The sequence below is a fragment of the Euleptes europaea genome, chromosome 4 (genome assembly GCF_029931775.1).
Source record: "Euleptes europaea isolate rEulEur1 chromosome 4, rEulEur1.hap1, whole genome shotgun sequence".
Lineage (NCBI taxonomy): Eukaryota > Metazoa > Chordata > Lepidosauria > Squamata > Sphaerodactylidae > Euleptes > Euleptes europaea.
The window spans coordinates 27,864,105-27,882,595 of NC_079315.1; the positions used below are offsets into that span (position 1 = coordinate 27,864,105).

Sequence of the window (18,491 nt, forward strand, 5' to 3'; positions counted from 1 at the left end):
GAAAATACACAGGGATAAAATCTGAATGGTAATTGTAGATTAGAGCAGAGGTCTCCAGCAGATAGCAAGTAGCTCATCTACTGCTGCTGGAGCTGCCAACTCTGGGTTGGGAAATTCCTGGAGATTTGGGGGTAGACCCTGGGGGAGGGTGTAGGGTTGCCAGGTGCCTGTTAATTGGCAGGCAATTGCCCACCAAGTAACAAACCTGCCCGCCACCCCTCAGCAGGCCAGCTAAATGGGGGGACAATCATGGCACAATAATGTCCCTTCAAGGTAAACCCGGAAGTGACGGGGACACTAGCATGTCCCTAAAAAAACTCTATGTAAACCATAGAGGGTTTTTTAGGAATTTGCTGGAGAATCCCTATCACTTCTGGGTTTGACGGGGATGTTCTAGCACATTCCTCCAAAACCTCTGTGGTTTCCATAGGGTCTGAAAATAATCTGTAATACCAGGAGATCTCCAGGCCCCACCTGGTGGTTGGCAAGCCTAGGTGCCTAGAGATCTGCTCTAAACTTGTCGAAAAAGCTTTTATTTCATAGGATTTTTATCTGTGCTGCTTAGCTGATAACTTTATTTCTGGTGCTCTTCCTAGTCCATGTTGTGTTTCTAGGGCAGAACAAAAATGGTAAACATACTGGGAGGTGGGGTAACTTGGGATATTTTTCAGTACTTAAAATAGCTCTCATTAAAGAAGACGTTTGAGACACCTGATCTAGTGGTTATATGTATGGAATCCTTCTGATTCTACTTGGGCTGCAAGCTTTAATCAGGTTAATTGCTACATTACTCAGTTGAAGCTTGATTGATGGTGGAGGCTAAACTCAGTTGTTGAGAGAAAAGGTTAATTGGCAGACCTGCTAGTTAAGTATACTGTTATTTATTTCTGAGGCTATTTGGGTATTTTTTTATTAAAGGAATGAAAAGGAAGTATTACAGATAGCGTTTCTTTTAGACTTTGCTAAAGGCAAATGCCCCTAAGGTTAGGCAGATGGCAACCAAGGAAGGCCTTCTTAGTGGTGGCACCCTCTTCATGGTGGTGGTAGTCAGTAAGCCGGTGAAAGGCATTTTGGCAGATGAAAGACTTTTTGCATCTCAAAAAGGTGACAAGTTTGGAGTTGTTCTGTCAGTTGCATTTTGTAGGGCAATTAGGACTGCCTTAGCTGGAGCCTAGATCTTCCACTCTGTGTCTTGTGGAATGGACTTCCACAGGCCATGAGGAAGGCACCTGCCTTCCAGAGGCATAGGAATGCTGTGCTTCTCTTTTTTAATGTAATCAGTAAATAAGAGTAAGTTGGGACATTTGTGTGTGAATTGGCGTGCCGTATTCTAAATGCCATCTTTAATGCTAGGAATTTTCTTTTTGTTTTGTTTTCTAATTAGACCCCTTTCTTCTACTAAAGCACTATTTACTATTGATGCCTGAGGCATATGTTATTTTGAGTTAAAAGTGGGGAAATGCTTTGTTCTTTCAGCCAAAAAGATAATTGGGAAGTGAACTTTGCCGATTTACACATAATGGGCTACATAGGTTGGGTCTGATTCAGATTCATTTATTAATATGACAAATGCTATTAAAAACATTCATATCAGTTACAGAATTAAAATTGGAGAGTACACAGTAACTAAAACAATTCATAAACAGTTTATATAATTTAAACAGACCTCGAATTAATAAAACATTTTCTGTTTTAAGTTAAGTTACCAAGCCCCAGCTTTGTCTGACAGATCCTCTATATTGTGGCACAGAATTTAGCTACTTGCTTCACCCTCTGGTGTGATCCTTCCCATAGGAGACGCCTCAGTCTCCCTTCTTCTGAGCTATCCTTTATTAGATCAAGGAGAGGGGAAATTAGCTTGTATCAGACTTCCTGATAGAACGAGCATGCACAGTAGATTCAACTTCACTCAACTTGCAGGGGCATCCCCATTCTGATTTTGGTAATCTCCTAAATCTGCCATCTAGGATTGCCGAGGGTAAGGCAGAGCTGCTAGCAAGCGAAAAAGCCCTTCTTTGTTTGTTCATTTCTAAATATGAAAGATATTCTGCTGGCACTAACACATAACTATTGTTGTCCAGGGCCAAAAACGCCAGAGAGTTCACAAGCTCATTTTGACGTTCAATGTCAAAAAGCCTCTGCTTGATTAATTGCTTTGCTTGATCAATGTTAGGCTCTAACAGAGAGTTGGTGGAGAATCCTAGGCGTGTGACTCTCCTTTCAGTCTGTTGCCACCATTTGGGTTTAGGTTGGGTCTGGGTTCCCTAACTGTGTCCAGTCAGACATGAGTTGCAGGTGGGTCTTAATTCCCATTCCCAAATTTTGATCGCTGCTGCCCCACGTGTGGAGAAGGTGCTTCAGCTCTTCCCCACTCGCCATTTTCCTTACTGGAAATGGGCGGGACGGGGGGAGAGCACCGTTGGCTGGTTCGAGAAACCCATGACTGGACACATGGGTTTCCCCAGTGGACGAAATAGTAGGAATATTTCACATTGGAGAAATGGGCGGGGCGGGGGGAGAGCACCGTTGGCTGGTTCGAGAAACCCATGACTGGACACATGGGTTTCCCCAGTGGACGAAATAGTAGGAATATTTCACATTGGAGAAAACAGTATGAGAGGGGAGGCTGAAGTATCTTCTCCATATCCATCACAGTTGTAATCCAAGATGCACCTCAGACACATGACAGTTAAGGAGAACCAGCAAGTCACATCTGATAGATGTACAGGACACCATACCCAACCTACGTACTCTGTAATGTGTAAATCAGCCATGCCGGGAAGCTAGCTGCCTGTTTTTGTCACAGTGTGGGCATGCCACCTCCTGCAGTGAGGCAATTCCTCTACATCAGGAATGAGTCCTTGAAAGGTATCCAAGGCAGAGATGTGGCACAACTACCGCCCCCCAGCTGAGGCTGTTTGAGTGGAACCAACTCGTTCATACAGAGGAACAACACGCAGTACCCTTTATGGGTAGAGGCTCTTCAGACTCACGGGAACCTTGGCTGTTTTATTTGATCTATTTCGCACCAAATTCTCGCAGTTCGCTTGGAAATTACCTCTCTATGTGTATTTGTTTTAAAATAGATTTCTAGGTTGCTTTTATATAAAAATCTGCAAATCCATATACAAAAAAAGTCAAAACAGCCGCATAAAAAATCCTACAAAAAGCAAGTGTCTTGCTTGCTGGCAGAAAGGGAAAGAAGGGTGATTTTTAGGGTTGCCAACCTCCAGGTAATAGCAGAAGATCTCCTGCTATTACAACTGATTTCCAGTCGATAGAGATCAGTTCACTTGGAGAAAATGGCTGCTTTGCCAATAGGACTCTATGGCATTGAAGTCCCTCTTCTCCCAAACCGTGCCCTCCTCAAGCTCTACCCTAAAAATCTCCCTCCGATAGCGAAGAGGGACCAGGCAACCCTAGTGATTTTGTCCAATTCCCCTCACCTTTCTCTGCCCTCCCCTGATTCCTCTCCTCTGACTTCTATCCTCACCCCTTTTGGGGATCACAGGGGAGTGCTGGAGAGAAGGTGGGGGAAAATCTGCTTCTGCAAGTGCCTCATCCTCACAATTCATAGGATCCAACCCAATAAAAAGCAACAATTCATTTAAAAAGTAGCAATAAAGTTCCACAACTTGCATAAAGCCATCAGGTCAAACAATAGCTCTTAAAGTTTGTCAGAAAAGGAAAGTCTTCACCTGAAAATGACAAGGAGTATGGCTACCAGGTCTCCAAAAGGTGAAAATTATACAGCAGGGGTGATTTAATGTCTGAAAACAAATTAGATGGGGAGGGGCCGTGACTCAGTGGTAGAGCATCTGCTTGGCATGCAGAAGGTCCCCAGGTTCAAACCCCGGCATCACCAGTTAAAGCGACTAGGCAAGTAGGTGATTTGAAAGACCCCTGCCAGAGACCCTGGAGAGCCACTGCCAGTCTGAGTAGACAATACTGACTTTGATGGACCAAGGGTCTGGTTAAGTATAAGGCTGTATAAGGAAGCTTCATGTGTTCATGTGTTTAGATGGAAAGACTGAGGGATCGCTTTCTGGCAGAAGGACATTAAAATGTGGTAAACAAGATATTTATGAAACACCTACATGTGCCGTAAAGTCTCATCAGAGAAACGTAATAAGGATGCGTGCAATTATCCACTGAAATTAACTGGGTTCAAATGTGTCTAATTTTTGACTCAGAATGAAGTGTTTACAGGCATCTATCCGAACTCATGCCTGTTGACTTCAGAATGTAACATGTGCCTGAGTTAAACAATTCTGTTTCTGGTCGCAGTGGGATTACCATAAGGTCAACCTTGAATCATTTAAACTTTAATCTATGTTTGGAAGATTGCCTCCACACCCACAAGGGCATGTGTTTATTAGAAGAAGAAAAAGCCCTTTGGCAGTCTAATAAAGCCTCCAATTAAATTTCTCCCTTTAACTGAGATAAATATAATTTCAAACTGTAGCTGTTAGCAATATTTTATTTAAATCACTTGGTTCTCACGTTGTGAAAAATATCTCTACATTGTTGTTTTATGAACAAAAAGTGCTTCCTATAAGAGATACCATGCAAATCAACATTTAAGGCATAATTCACAAACTATTTAAGGCTATTTTTTGTAAGAGAGCCTTACGATTTTATAATGTAAGAATAAATTTAATATTGGATCGCCAATGCCTGATTTAAAAAAAATACACAGACATTTTTGTGTCTGAAGTATTTACAGAAATCTATCTGAACTCCAGCCAGTTGACTTCAGAATATAACATGTGACAGAATGTAACACCTGGCTGGCCACTGTGTGAATAGACTGCTGGACTTGATGGACCTTGGTCTGATCCAGCATGGCCTTTCTTATGTTCTTGTGTCTTTAATGTTCACTATGTTTTTTGGTATGGTGTGGTTTGATTTATCCCTACTTTTTCCTAATTCTTTTGAGACCACTTTTACCGCTATCTTTTTCTGGAAGCCAATTTTGAGTCACCTTTTTCCTGGTGTGTAATGTTTCTGTTGATTTTCATTATCCCTCCCACTCTTACCCACCTCTAGCCAACTTTTCAATTATTGAACTGTCATCATTGTCAAACCACTATAAGCAGTATGTGTATCTGCTTATATAACAATTACTATCCAGCAGTGTGTGTATCTACTTGTCTGATTGCAGTATTCTTTTCTCTGTGTGTGTGTGTGCCATGAAGTCAAAGGTGATTTATGGCAACCCAGTAGGGTTTTCAAGGCAGGAAACATTTGAAGGTGGTTTGCCATTGCCTGCCTTCATGTCATAATCCTGGTGTTTCTTGGAGTTTGCCCATCCAAATACTAACCAGGCACAACCCTACTTAGCTTCTGAGATAAGATGAGATCAGGCTAGCCTGGGCTGGAGAAGTGAGAATGAGAAACAATAACAACATGGGTAGGTTCAGATATGACCAGGGTTCAGCATTACAGTAGTGAGATCAGGGCGTGGAGTTCACTCTTGAACTCCTTCCTCCTCTACATGTACACTTGAACTAATTACTCAGTCCTGGATTTTCAGCAAACTATAATTTGCTATTCCATCCAAAGCAGTGAAACTATGATATTTTTGGCTAGCCCTGTAGAGCAAGATTGCAGAAAGCTTCCCCCACCCAACACACTTGGTTTGAAATCCTAATTTCCAGGGCTGTCACAATCATACTTTGCTGGTTCAACTGTAACTTCAAATTACAATTTGCTAAAAACCCAGAAACAATTGATTTGTTTTTCAGCATATGAATGGAAAAGAGAAGGAGAGGAGCAGCAGTGAATGCAAACCTTCATATAGCACCAAACCATGGCTTGCACAAGCCTTTGGGCAGACTGTTTTCAGAAGAAATTTACACTTGATTGGTTCATTTGACACATCTTAGAGGTTCTTGGGTGAGCCTGCTTGTCTGCCTCTATGGAAATATAAGGGGGGGAATAGGAAATGCAATACTGTAGGGGTCTCGGTTACATTACAGATGTATCCTCACTCTTATGATCAAAATAGACTAACAGCGCATTCCTGAAAGGAATGCCCGCGCCGGGCTTAGGAGGCAAACTGGCGGCGTTGCCTCCTAAAGAGGTTTCGGCACAGCCGAAACCTCTGCCTGGCGCCAAAAGCCCATGCAACCCTCATAGGTTATAGCTTTTAGCTGGCGTAACTTTACAAAAATAAAAAGGGGCGTTCCTGAGCCGAAAGTGCTCGGGAGGCCGACTAATGTTGGCCCCACCCTGTGGCCGGCGCCGTTACACCCCAGGAACGCCTCCCGGGGTGCCAGAACGCTTCCCGGCTCGCCACTGCGGCCTGTGCCTGCGACCGGAGGCCAGTGGGAGGTGGTGGTGATCGGGGAGCGGCGTCCAGCCCTGCACGCCGGCGCTGGGGCCATTTACGCCGGCGTGCGCCTTCTGGGTGACAGTGGTGTGGGCCCCTGCGCCGGCAGAGGCCGTAGTCGGCCTCCTAAGGGCTTTGGGCCCATTTTTCAGGAATGAGCTCTAAAACTGGCAAATCCTCTCTCCTACAGTCCAATTTGGAAATAGTTTCAATGCACCAGATAATAAAACAAACGTATTTTAAAAACACTAGCTGTATACTGCACCTCCGAAATGTCATCCCCTTCACACTCAGATAACCCAGCCTCTTTACAAACCAAATTTGATCTAATTGGGACATTCCATCTAGTCCTGCTAGGTATTGCAAATGGTTCTGGGTTTTACCCCATTCAGATAATCCAGTGAAAAATTTAGATGTAACTGGAATTCCCAAAGACCTCTGAAGTCAGCTTTCATCATGGCACTGGTCCATCAACTATTGTCTACTCTGACTTACCAGCAGCTCTCCAGGGTCTCAGGAAGAAGTCTTTTACATCACTTATGACCTAATCCTTTTAACTGGGGACACCAGGGGTTGAACCTGGGATCTTCTGCACTCATAGCCCCTCCCTGTAGCTCTATATCTTAATTGAGGCAATAGATTTGAAAAGCAAAATTCATCTCCAGTGCAAATGTTTTTCATGTAACATGGACTGAAGTGGGATCTGATGGTTCATCATACAATCTGTTGAATAGTGTGAATGCAGTGAAACAGAGCCTGTGGTGATTTGGATGTGAAAAGTCAATCGGTACACACACACTTCATTTGCTTCCAAAATTAGAAGACTATTTTTATTGGCTTTGTGCTGAGAATGCTTGGCGCAAAAGCCATTGAAGGCAAAGCTAGAATCTGAGCGGAGCAAATATGGGCTGCCCCTTCCAAAGCTATGAATGGCATCTGTCCTCTCCTAAAAGTGCCCCAGAGTCTTTGTGAGGACATGCAGGGGGAAGAGGAGTGTGTTGTGAATAGCTAGTTTAGCTGCCTTCTTACTGTTTCAGATCAATGACCGACTAGCTCCCATGGAATTGTTTTGGAACGGTATGTCAATGGGTGAATTGAGTTCCCTGGCATCTGGCCCTAGAGACTGTCAGCTGAGCAGAGTTTAAAGGAGGCTCAGCAGGCGACGTGGTGTTTTCTTGCCGCAGCTGCTTTGCAAAATATCTGTCTAAATTTAGGATGGATATTCCGTTCCAGGTGTGGCAGCTTGTAAATATGTGTTTGGGGATTATCGCACACATCAAATGCTTGCTACCACAGCTACTCCAACCCGATTCTTAGGCCTGTGAATTAGAATACAACTGGAGATTTTCTTAACCTTCTTTTATACTGTAGCAACGCTCAGCTTTCCTGCAGAACAGGCTGTGGGTATGTTTTGCAGTTCTGTGCAAATGCACTGCAAAACTGTGAAATGTGGCACAGGTTGCAGAATTCCACTTCTGAAGCATTTTTCTTTTTTTCTTTTTTTTTCAAAAATCATGTTTCCAGTCCACATGGTTGCAAATATATGTTTGAAAGTATATAATCAGTATTTGAAGAAAGAGATTGCCGAATGGCAAGAGAGCAGGACTTCAGTATAGAGGAAGAAGGAGAAGAAGAGAGAGTTGGTTTTTATATGCCGACTTTCTCTACCACTTAAGGAAGAATCAAACCAGCTTACAATCACCTTCCCTTCCACTCCCCACAACAGACACCCTGTGAGGTAGGTGGGGCTGAGAGAGTGTGACTTGCCCAAGGTCACCCAGCTAGCTTCATGTGTAGGAGTGGGCAAACAAATCCAGTTCACCAGATTAGCCTCCGCCGCTCATGTGGAAGAGTGGGGAATCAAACCTGGTTCTCCAGATCAGACTCCACCACTCCAAACCACTGCTTTTAACCACACCACACTGGCTCCTATATCAGATTTCTTTGCTTTTCCCCATAGGTAGAATATTGTAATGTCACCATCCTTTGTGTGTCTGTTCAGAAGTAGTCCCACTGTGCTCAGTGTGTTTTACTCCTACGTAAGAATTGCAGCCTAAATAAATCAAAAGAACCTCCATGTTCACAAGTAGTGTACCACTTGAGGGACAGCCAGAGGGACTTTTGGCCTCCGTGCAGTGCTTGCAGACTTTGTTGGGGTATCTTGCTTTAAAAACAAACAAACAAACAAAAACCTTTACCTTCTGTTTCTGTTATTACCGCCCCCGCCCTCCATTCTGTTAGTGTCCGGACTGCTCCAGCTACCTGGAGGTAGGACCAAAGGCTGGCACAAGAGCAGGGCACTGCTCCACTGAGTTGAACCAATATTCCAGGGATCTGGAATTAGGGTTGCCAGGTCCCTCTCCACAACTGGCAGGAGGTTTTTGGAGCAGAGCCTGAGGAGGGCAGGGTTTGGAGAGGGGAGGGACTTCAATGCCGTAGAGTCCAATTGCCAAAGCGGCCATTTTTTCCTGGTGAACTCTCTATCGGCTGGAGATCATTTGTAATAGCAGGAGACCTCCAGCTAGTACCTGGAGGTTGGCAACTATGACGCACCCCCTTCCAACCACTTCAATATCCCACTCACTCAGCCTGGCCGTATATGCTGAGGGGAAAAGGCGTTGGCCCGAGTATATTTGTGAGGAGAATTATTTCCCTTCTTCTCCTCCAGTCCCACACCCTCTATTTACCTCAGTGAGAAATAGGAGACAAGAGGCTTTTCGACTTAAACAGAGAAAACAGGGAAGTTTATTAAAGAGAACTTACAGAGATTGGTTTTTAAGAAAAGGCAGAATATTTTGGAGGGAAAACTCAGAGTTAGATTGATACAAGCAAGATTACTTCAGAGAAATAGCTTAGATGTTTCCTTCACACAAGTTACTTTCAGTACTCAGTTCTCAAGCTTAGTTCTACCTCACAAAACTATTATACACATTCAGCTTCAGCTTTAGTTCTATCCCTTAGAACAGGGGTGGGGAACCTCTTTCCTGCCAAGGGCCATTTACACATTTATAACATCATTCGAGGGCCATACCAGGTGTAGATCTCCCGGTGGGGGGGGGGAAGGCTAGGGTTGCCAGGTCTCCGGCCCCCACCTGGAGGTTGGCAACCCCAGGGGAAGCCACGCAGAGAAGGCCTGGAGGGCTCCCCTGGTCCTCCCCCCCCCAGGCGGGAGGGCAGCCAGCGGTGGGCCCGAGCAAATAAGGTACCAGGGAGGCGCAGCCCGCGGTCGATCGGCAAGGGAGGAAGGAAGGAAAACAGAGAAAGAGGAAAAGGGAGAAAGAAATTGAAAGATGGGGAGAAAGAAACGGACAAAGGGAAACAGACAAAGAAAGAGACAGAGAGGGAGAGAGAAAAGCCTTCCTCCCCCCCCACACACACACACACCGGCCCCACGCAACCTGGCCCCAGCCTCCATGCCCTCCCTGCCCCCAGGCTTCATGCCCTCCCTGCCCCAGAGTCCACAAAAGGCCCCCGGAAGCTCGATCGGCTCCTGCGTGCATGCTCTGCCGCTGGGAGCCGCGGGCCTGTTTCCCCCCCCCCTCGCTGCTCAACAGCTGACAGGCAGCAAGGGGGGCTTACAGTGTGCCCCGGCATTCCTGCACGCTGCGGCTATAGGGGGCAACCTTGGGGGAAGAGTCCCTCTCCCTCCTCTCGCTGACCGACAGCCGTCCAAAGGGAGGAGGTCCAAAGGGCGCCGCAGCACCCCTGCAAGCCATGGCCCAAGGAACACCCTTAGGGAGGGCCGTCCTATGCTGCGCCTCTGTGGCAGGCCCCCCCGGAACTCCCGAGGGCCACAAAATATGTCCTCGGGGGGCGCATACGGCCCCCGGGCCTGAGGTTCCCCATCCCTGCCTTAGAACTACTATTCAGATTCAGCTTTCAAAACTGCCATACAGCTTCTGACTCTCAGTCTCTGTCCCCAGCCTAGCTCTCTCTCTGACTACCCCACCTTAGTGGCTGTAATCCTCCACACCTTCCTGATACTGGAATAGCTCCACCTCAGAGACTAATTCCCCTTGTGACTTGAGAATGGGCCCTCTCTAACCCAATTCTCACTCCTGTCACTCCCACAGGTTGTGTGTGTCAATAGCTTTGGCTTTCAATGAACCCTCAGGTTCATTGAAAGTCTCGCTGCTTCTTCATCCCTTCACCCAGCTCTGAATCTCTCACAGCCTTCTCTGGCTGGTCCCAAGCTTCCTCTACTTTCTCAGCCTCCTCTCAGGCTGGTTCCCCGCTTCGAATCCTATCACAGCCCTCCTGTCAGGCTGGGTCCCAAACTTCAAATGCTTTCTCTGTCTCTCTCAGCTCAGAGTGCCAGCTCTCTGGCTTTGCCCACTCTTCGCCTGTCGGCTCTTGCTGCTGGTCAACCCCTTATCCGTCGCAGCAACCCTACCTTCATACTGTGAGTGTGTCTTTGGATCTGAACACTTGCCTGTAAGGTTTCTCACTTTGGTTTCCAGAGACACTGGCCATTTCCCCCTCTACAGTGCTGCTTTCACTCAGACATCACTCTTCGAGATTGGTAATTATCACCCGAACCCTGACTCTAGAATCCCACCCCTCCACCCTTTTGCTTCTGAGCTCTTGTATAAATTGTGCATATGTACTATTTCATGTGCTTGAAATCATTTTATAATGATTTATAAAACTCCATTTTATTTGGAAGAAACTGCTTCTTTATTGGGAGTTTTCCATAAGGGCTTATCCTTGCATACAAAGCTGCAAAGATCCTGGTTACCCAACCTCTCGTAAAGCTCTGCCTCCACACTAATTCCCCTAACCAAAGTGGAAACAATCTAATTTGGGTAACAACTCTCCAAAGCAGGAAAGCTATTTGTTGGGGGGGGGGGAAGCTTTTACTCTAGTTTATGTAGACCAGCTTGCCTGCCAACTTGTGCAAGCAATCACCTGCAGGGCTTCTCTTAGGGTTGCCAGCTCCGGGTTGGGAAATACCTGGCAATTATGGAGGTGGAGCCTGAGGAGGGCAGGGTTTGGGGAGGGGAGGGACATCAATGGGGTATAATGCCATAGAGTATGCCTTCCAACGTGGCCATTTTCTCCAGGTGAACTGATCTCTCTCACCTGAACATCAGTTGTAATCCTAGGAGATCTCCAGCCATCATTTGGAGGTTGGCAACCCCAGCTTCCCTATATATCACTGGGGAAGGGGGACAAAGCCTCAACTACTGTGTGTATTCCTCACCAGTCTGTGTTCATCTTCCTCTCTGCCAGGAGATTCAGCCAAAGCCTAGCTGTGGCCTAGCAGGTTCAACCCCAGATACTGGAATACTTCATGCAGCACATGCATAGCCGCCTGCCCTTGGAGGAGGAGGGCTTGGGGAAGCATCTGGTTGATCACTATGGGCTTTGACAATCTCACTGCTTTCTGAATCCAGCTTTTCTTGCTGTAGAATTTAGGCCCAATATTTTATTGTTGCTTTTTGGTTTGTTTCGAGGTCACACAATTCTGCCAGCTTGTATACTTGAATGCAGGCTTCTGAATTTAATTCTAACAACTGAGCATAAGATAAAGACAGAAATTGAATCAGTATTGGAGCCCTGTTCAGTTGTTATGTTTGAGAAACTGTACAGTACAAAGTCTCTACACGTGATCCTCCTGATGCAGGTGGTCTCCATATCTTCTGAAAAGGGCAATGTGCATGTATCCCAGCCAGCGTGGTATAGTGGTTAAGGGTGGTGGACTCTGATCTGGAGAACCCGCTCCTCCACATGAGCAGCGGACTCTAACCTGGAGAACTGGGTTGGTTTCCCTATTCCTACACATGAAGCCAGCTGGGTGACCTTGGGCTAGTCACAGTACTCTCTGAATTCTCTCAGCCCCACCTACCTCACAAGTGTCTGTTGTGGAGGTGATTGTAAGCCAGTTTGAGTCTCCTTAAAAGGTAGAGAAAGTCAGCATATAGAAACCAACTCTTCGGCACTGTTTCAGCTTGGAAATATCCAAACACACAACACTAGTATGTACCAAGCCAAAAAAATCGGTGTAGTTCCCTTTTCAGAAAAAACGGCAATAGCACATACTGGGGGGATTCTGTGTAGTGCACCTGTTCTGAATGTGTATTCACAGCACCAGGAGCGTAGTATCTGAAAAGGACCTGGATTTTTCTCCCATGTGTTCAAGAAGGTTGTGGGATTAGGTTTTCTTCATTCTCATCAAATATGAATGATGATTTATCACTTTTAGATATGAGACAAATACAGGAAATTAAAAGGAAGGAGGGAAAAGGTGACAAGCTGCTCCCTACCCCTCTCGCTGTGTTTATTTCTGGCCTAGTGCTGATGCAAGTGCCTGGGACCAAAGCCTTTCAGGATCACCGTTTATACATGCAAATTGGTGCCCTGTCCCTGAGGTAGCATGATCATCTTAACACCAAGGAGGGCAAAGGGTTTCTTTCTTGGGTGGGATAAAAGCTGGAAGGCAAATGTTCACAACAGATGTAAAATTAGCAAGATCTATTTTTCCCTATTAGAGAAAAATATACTGTCCATGTTGGATCAGTTACCATGGATACAGGGAGTCTGTGCCCTGCTGTGACAACTGACCTTGGCGTTCTCTGAGTCATCTTAGATGATTTGCAAGTCTTCAGGGTGATATTCTTACCTATGCATTTAATGTTAGAGATGGGGCAGAGTTCTGCCCTACATGGAATCCGGGACATCTCCAAGAGGTGCTTATGTTTCCTCCCACATTTGATGTGTCATTGCCCCCATCAGAATCTCAGAGCAGATGAGAAGAGGCTTCGTTTAGTCCGAAAACCTCTCCTGGACTGTGTCATGCCACCACTTGTCAACTCTGAAGACAATGGATTCACCATACCTTTGGCATGATAGATGTTTTTCTGGGTGTGCTCATAATGGATTACTGAACCCATTCCAGATGTTAACACAAGAACAACTGTGGATCAGAACAATGGTCCATCTAGTTCAGCACATAGGGGTCAAGCAATTGCCCTGGTTACATGGCCATCGAGCAGGGCATAGAAGCCAGGCCCTTCCCCTGATGTTGCCTCCTAGCACTGGTCTTTAGAAGTGTACTGCTGCTGAATATGGAGGTTCCCTTTAGTCATCATGGCCAGTACCTATTGTTGGATGTATCTTCCAAAAATCTGTCTATTCCTTTTTAAATCCATCCATGCTTATGGCCATGATTACATCCACCAGCAGTGGATGTTGCTAACCACTCCAAAGGTTCACTCTGCTTTCCACAAGGTAATTACCAAACAGATCCTTACATTTCTACTCATGTCTGCTTGATGTTCATGTTATGTGCAGTTTTATGCTTCGTTTTAATATACTTGAATTTATATTTTGCTGAACAACTCTGTGTTTAAAACAAAACAGGTCCTTGAGAGCCAGTGTGGTGTAGTGTTGAAGAGTGGCGGACTCTTATCTGGAGAACCAGGTTTGTTTCCCTGCTCCTCCAGATGAAGCCTGCTGGGTGACCTTGTACTAGTCACAGTTCTCTCAGAACTCTCTCAGCCTCACCTACCTCACAAGGTTGCTGTTGTGAGGGGGGAGGGGAAGGCAATTGTAAGCCGCTTGGAGACTGCTTACGGTAGAAAAAAGCAGGATATAAAAACCAACTCTTCTTCAAGTCCAGCATCCTGTCAATGTAGAACTAGTGAAATTGTATATTGAGAGGAAGTAGGGTATCAAACTGACCATAATAAATGCTGATACAAGAAGGTGCCCACTTCAGTTTGCGCTGTGTGCTGTCTCTGTATGAGCTGTAGACAGGGTTGTCAGGTCCCTTTTTAGGGTGGAGCCTGAGGAGGGTGGTGTTTGGGGAGGGTAGGGACTTCAGTGCCATAGAGTCCAATTGCCAAAGTGGCCATTGTCTCCAAGTGAACTGACCTCTATCATATGAAGATCAGTTGTAATAGCAGGAGATCTCCTCCTAGTACCTGGAGGTTGGCAATCCTAGCTGTAGAACAGCCAGTAGAATATCTGTATCTCAACCACCAAGGCTGATATATGTGAAGGAGGAATTTAAACTTGTTTATGTACTTTCACCCTTCTTTTCTCTGCAAAGGGGACCAGAAGTGGCCTACAAAATACAATTTAAATCAGCAAATGGAACCAAACAAACAAGAATGCCCAACATGCTCAGTAGATTCTAGTCCATGGCTCGCATCAAGGCCTCAGTCTGTGAGCCATGAGATAAAAGCCAAGGACAAAGTCCTCTGGCTAGGCACAGAGGAGAAACAAGTGTTCATTTCTGTGACTGTTTTCCCCTGTTAAATAGTTTTATTGAGACAAAAGCAAGAGTGATCTTCATTTCTAGCAAGTACTTCTCTCGAACTTGCTAGAAGGTAGAAGACTACAAGCAGCCCTGGAGAATTTTCGTTTGGGTACTCCTCAGGAGGCCAGAACAACAAGAATAGACTTCTGCTGAGGAAATTTTCGTGCCCAAAGTGGTTTTGGTTTCTCCCCCACCTTTCATATTTTCATCCTTGCAACAGATGGGTGAAAGAGAGAAAGTGTCAAACTCCCTCTGCTGCTGCTTCCTCTGAATTGCAAGCATTTGAAGAAAGGGGTTCAGAATTCAACTTGTCGTTTCTTGTACATGCAAACTCGAGGGCCGCTGAGGGGCTTACGTTCTCTTAAGTACGCTTAAGATTCCCACCTTGCACAGCTTCACTCTGTTTCTTCATATCACTTTTCCAGTCTTCCATAAAATGCAAGACTCCCTTTAAGAAGGATTGTGGAGAACCAAATTTAAGGGCCAGGGGAAAAAATCCTTGTGGTAAATAGGGTTGCCAACTCTGGGTTGGGAAATACCTGGATATTTTGGGAGTGGAGCCTGAGGAAGGCAGGGTTTGAGGAGGGGAGGGACTTCAGTGGGGTATAATGCCATAGAGACCAACTTCCAAAGCAGCCGTTTTCTCCAAATGAACTGATCTCTGTTGTCTGGAGATCAGTTGTAATCCTAGGAGATCTCCAGCTACTACCTGGAGGATGGCAACCCTAGTGCTAAGGGAACTGCAGTTGTATTGAGACACACAAACACACAATCTCCACAAACACATGGACCCCTCAAGCTGTTTACCTATTGCATGCATTGCTCCCTGAGAATATTTCCACGCCTCTTCTTTTCCCTCTGCTTTCCCATTCTTGTGGCATTTCTGTATTTCCCTTCAATGCTGCATTATCATTATCAGTTTTCAGGTGGTATGTGCTTTATTATTCTCCTCTCATTTTGCCTCTTCTCTCAGCGGCCTCATGCTGTTAGGCTGTGGGAAAGAAGCTCGTGATGTTTTGAGATCCAAGTAGACTAGATGTTGGCAAATTCAGGAACAGAACTTCCCTGTGCTATTAAATGGGAAATAGCTTCTGCAAGGGACCATGGGACAAGGTTGGGAAAAGACATAACAGTTCCCCCTAGCATGGGAACATCTCTGCTTTATATGTTGTTTTATCACCAGAAGAGAAGAGAAAAACAGGCAAACAGTGGATCCCGATACCTTGGCGCACTGCATGCTCAGCTCACACGTGACTTCCTTCTGACAATGGTGGGCATACATATCTCAGGTGACCTGGCTAGCAGCCTGCTGTGAGCTGGTGATTACTGAGGACGCCGACCTCTGAATTGTACTCGCAGTGCCTGCCTCGCCTCCTCTGGCCAGTGTGCTCCCCGTTACGGAATCACAACAGAATACTTAACTGTACTCAGAGAGCTGCTGACATTAGTTTTTATGATGAAGTAATCTGTGAACTATGCCCAGATGGAGGATTGGATCAGCGTTGGCTGGCAGGCTATAAATTAAATGCCAACTGTGGTGTTTTTCCCCCTCGTCTTCATAAAATCCTCCTCCAGCCAGACAGGCCTAAGATGGCTCCGTAGATCTTGCTAGCATGCCCACCTGTCAGATGGATCGGCCTTTTCTTGTTTATGCAGAGATTTACACCCTCTGCTCTGCGTAAACTGTCTGGCCGATAGTGCACTAATTGTAAAGGGGGGTGGGGGATGTTGCACAGGAAGCTAGATAGAAGATTACTATTCTTGACAGAATAATTATATTGTGGGTGGTGGCAACGTTTTGTACAATATCGAGTTTAACACAGTGCAAAAGATCAGGACATTTGGCCCCACTCAACCTCTCTTCCCAGATGCCACAAGTTTCTTGTATCACAAGTAACTCGATTCACTGGGGGTAAAGGTAAAGGTCCCCTGTGCAAGCACTGGGTCATTCCTGACCCATGGGGTGACGTCACATCCCGAAGTTTACTGGGCAGACTTTATTTTTGGGATGGTTTGCCAGTGCCTTCCCCAGTCATCTTCCCTTTACCCCCAACAAGCTGGGTACTCATTTTACTGACCTCGGAAGGATGGAAGGCTGAGTCAACCTCGAGCTGGCTACCTGAAACTGACTCCCGTTGGGATCGAACTCAGGTCATGAGCAGAGCTTGGACTGCAGTACTGCAGCTTACCACTCTGTGCCACTGGGCTCCATTCATTGGGGGAAGACTCATGCAGTTATACAGGAACTGCTACATACTTCGCCTTGAGTCTGAGAAGATAAGGTAGATTAGAAATGTTGAAAGTAATTAAATTTAGATAAACGAATGAAGCTGCCTTAGACTGAGTAAGATCATGGATCTATTAAGGTCAATATTGTCTGCTTTGATTGGCAGCAGCTCTCCAGGGATCTCAGGCAGAGGTCTTTCACATCAACTACTATATGATCCTTTTAACTAGTTGAACCTGGGACCTTCTGCACGGAAAGCAGGTGCTCTGACACTGAGCCATGTCCCCTGCATGGAGCCTTCCTGCATTGAGCCCCTGCATGGAGCCTTAGATTCCATGTCATTTTTCTCCTCAAAATTTCTTCAGTGGATTGCATTGCTTTGAATTAAGCTTTCAGGAGATGGTTGTGTTTGGGGTAGGAGGTGTTTGGGTAGGATGACTATCTGCCAAGGAGGATGGAGGTTTCCAGCAGAACTTTAGAAGGTCTGCTGTGGTTCAGAAGACTGGACAGCGTAGTGTAGTGATTAAGTTCGGTGGACTCTAATCTGGAAAACTGGGTTTGATTCCCCACTCCTCCACATGAAGCCTGCTGACTGGGTGACCTTGGGCCAGCCACAGTTCTCTCAGAACTCTTTCAGCCCCACCTACCTTACAAGGGGCCTGTTGTGAGCAGAGGAATGGAATGTGATTGTAAGCCGCTTTGAGACTCCTTAAGGTAGAGAAAAGTGGAGTATAAAAACCTATTCTTCTTCTTCTTGGCCAACCAAGGCTATGGTGTCAGGGCCATTTGGGTATGCAGTCATGCTGCAGTGATGCTATAACATATTCTCAGTAAAGGTACCAAAGCCAGAAAGAATGCACCCCCATAGTGATTTCCTTGTGTGTAAAGTAGTACACACTGGTAACTGGCTCTCTTTCCTGGTGCTGAAATGTTTTTCATGAAAATCTTCAGCTGCTTGATATTTCTGACCCTTGAGGAAAATGTTTCTTCTCCTTTCACCACCATTCATTGCCTTGTTGCTTCAGAATCCAGGTGTGTGCCACTCTAGGAGTTCCATTCATTGTCTCGTTCCTTCAGAATCCAGGTCTGTGCCACTCTAGGATTTTTGTTCTTGTCATCATTCCAGTTGCTCAGGACCAAAAATAATAATAATCCAGTTATGGCTAAATCTGATAAGAGTTCACTTGGCAAAATTCAGAATAGATAACTTCCAGCGCAATCCTAGAAACACTTTCCTGGGAGTAATTCCCATTGCTTACCTGAGTAGCATTCTGAGTATACTTGCTTAGGATTGCTCTCTTCTTCTTTCCCCACTCGTCTTTTCAACCTTCAGGGTTTTTTCCTTTAGAACCCCTGATTCAGCACATATACCAGTCTTCCTGTGCTACATCTAGTTTGGCTATTGTCAACCCATCAAATAGCAAAGTAAATGAAACACTAGTGTAGCATTTCCTGTGATCAGCCATATGTAGGCAGTGGTTTCTAACGCCACTCATTCCCAAGCTATGAATATTTTAAAAGCATTCTGGAATTTCCTTTCCATTTTCTCATGTATATGCTATGTTTAAAAAACCAATACTGTCATAATGTTTCTCTGCATCAACTAATTTTGGACGTTCATTTAAAACTCCTTTGATCTGAGTTCAAATAGTTTAGGCTCTGGTATG

At 45.5% G+C, this 18,491-nt stretch overlaps 1 protein-coding gene across 5 annotated transcripts in view; it reads left to right on the forward strand.

The window, feature by feature from the left end:
- Positions 1-18,491, forward strand: part of PALM2AKAP2 (PALM2 and AKAP2 fusion) — a 356,481-nt gene that overhangs the window by 108,023 nt on the left and 229,967 nt on the right. The gene's annotated exons all lie outside the window — the stretch shown is intronic.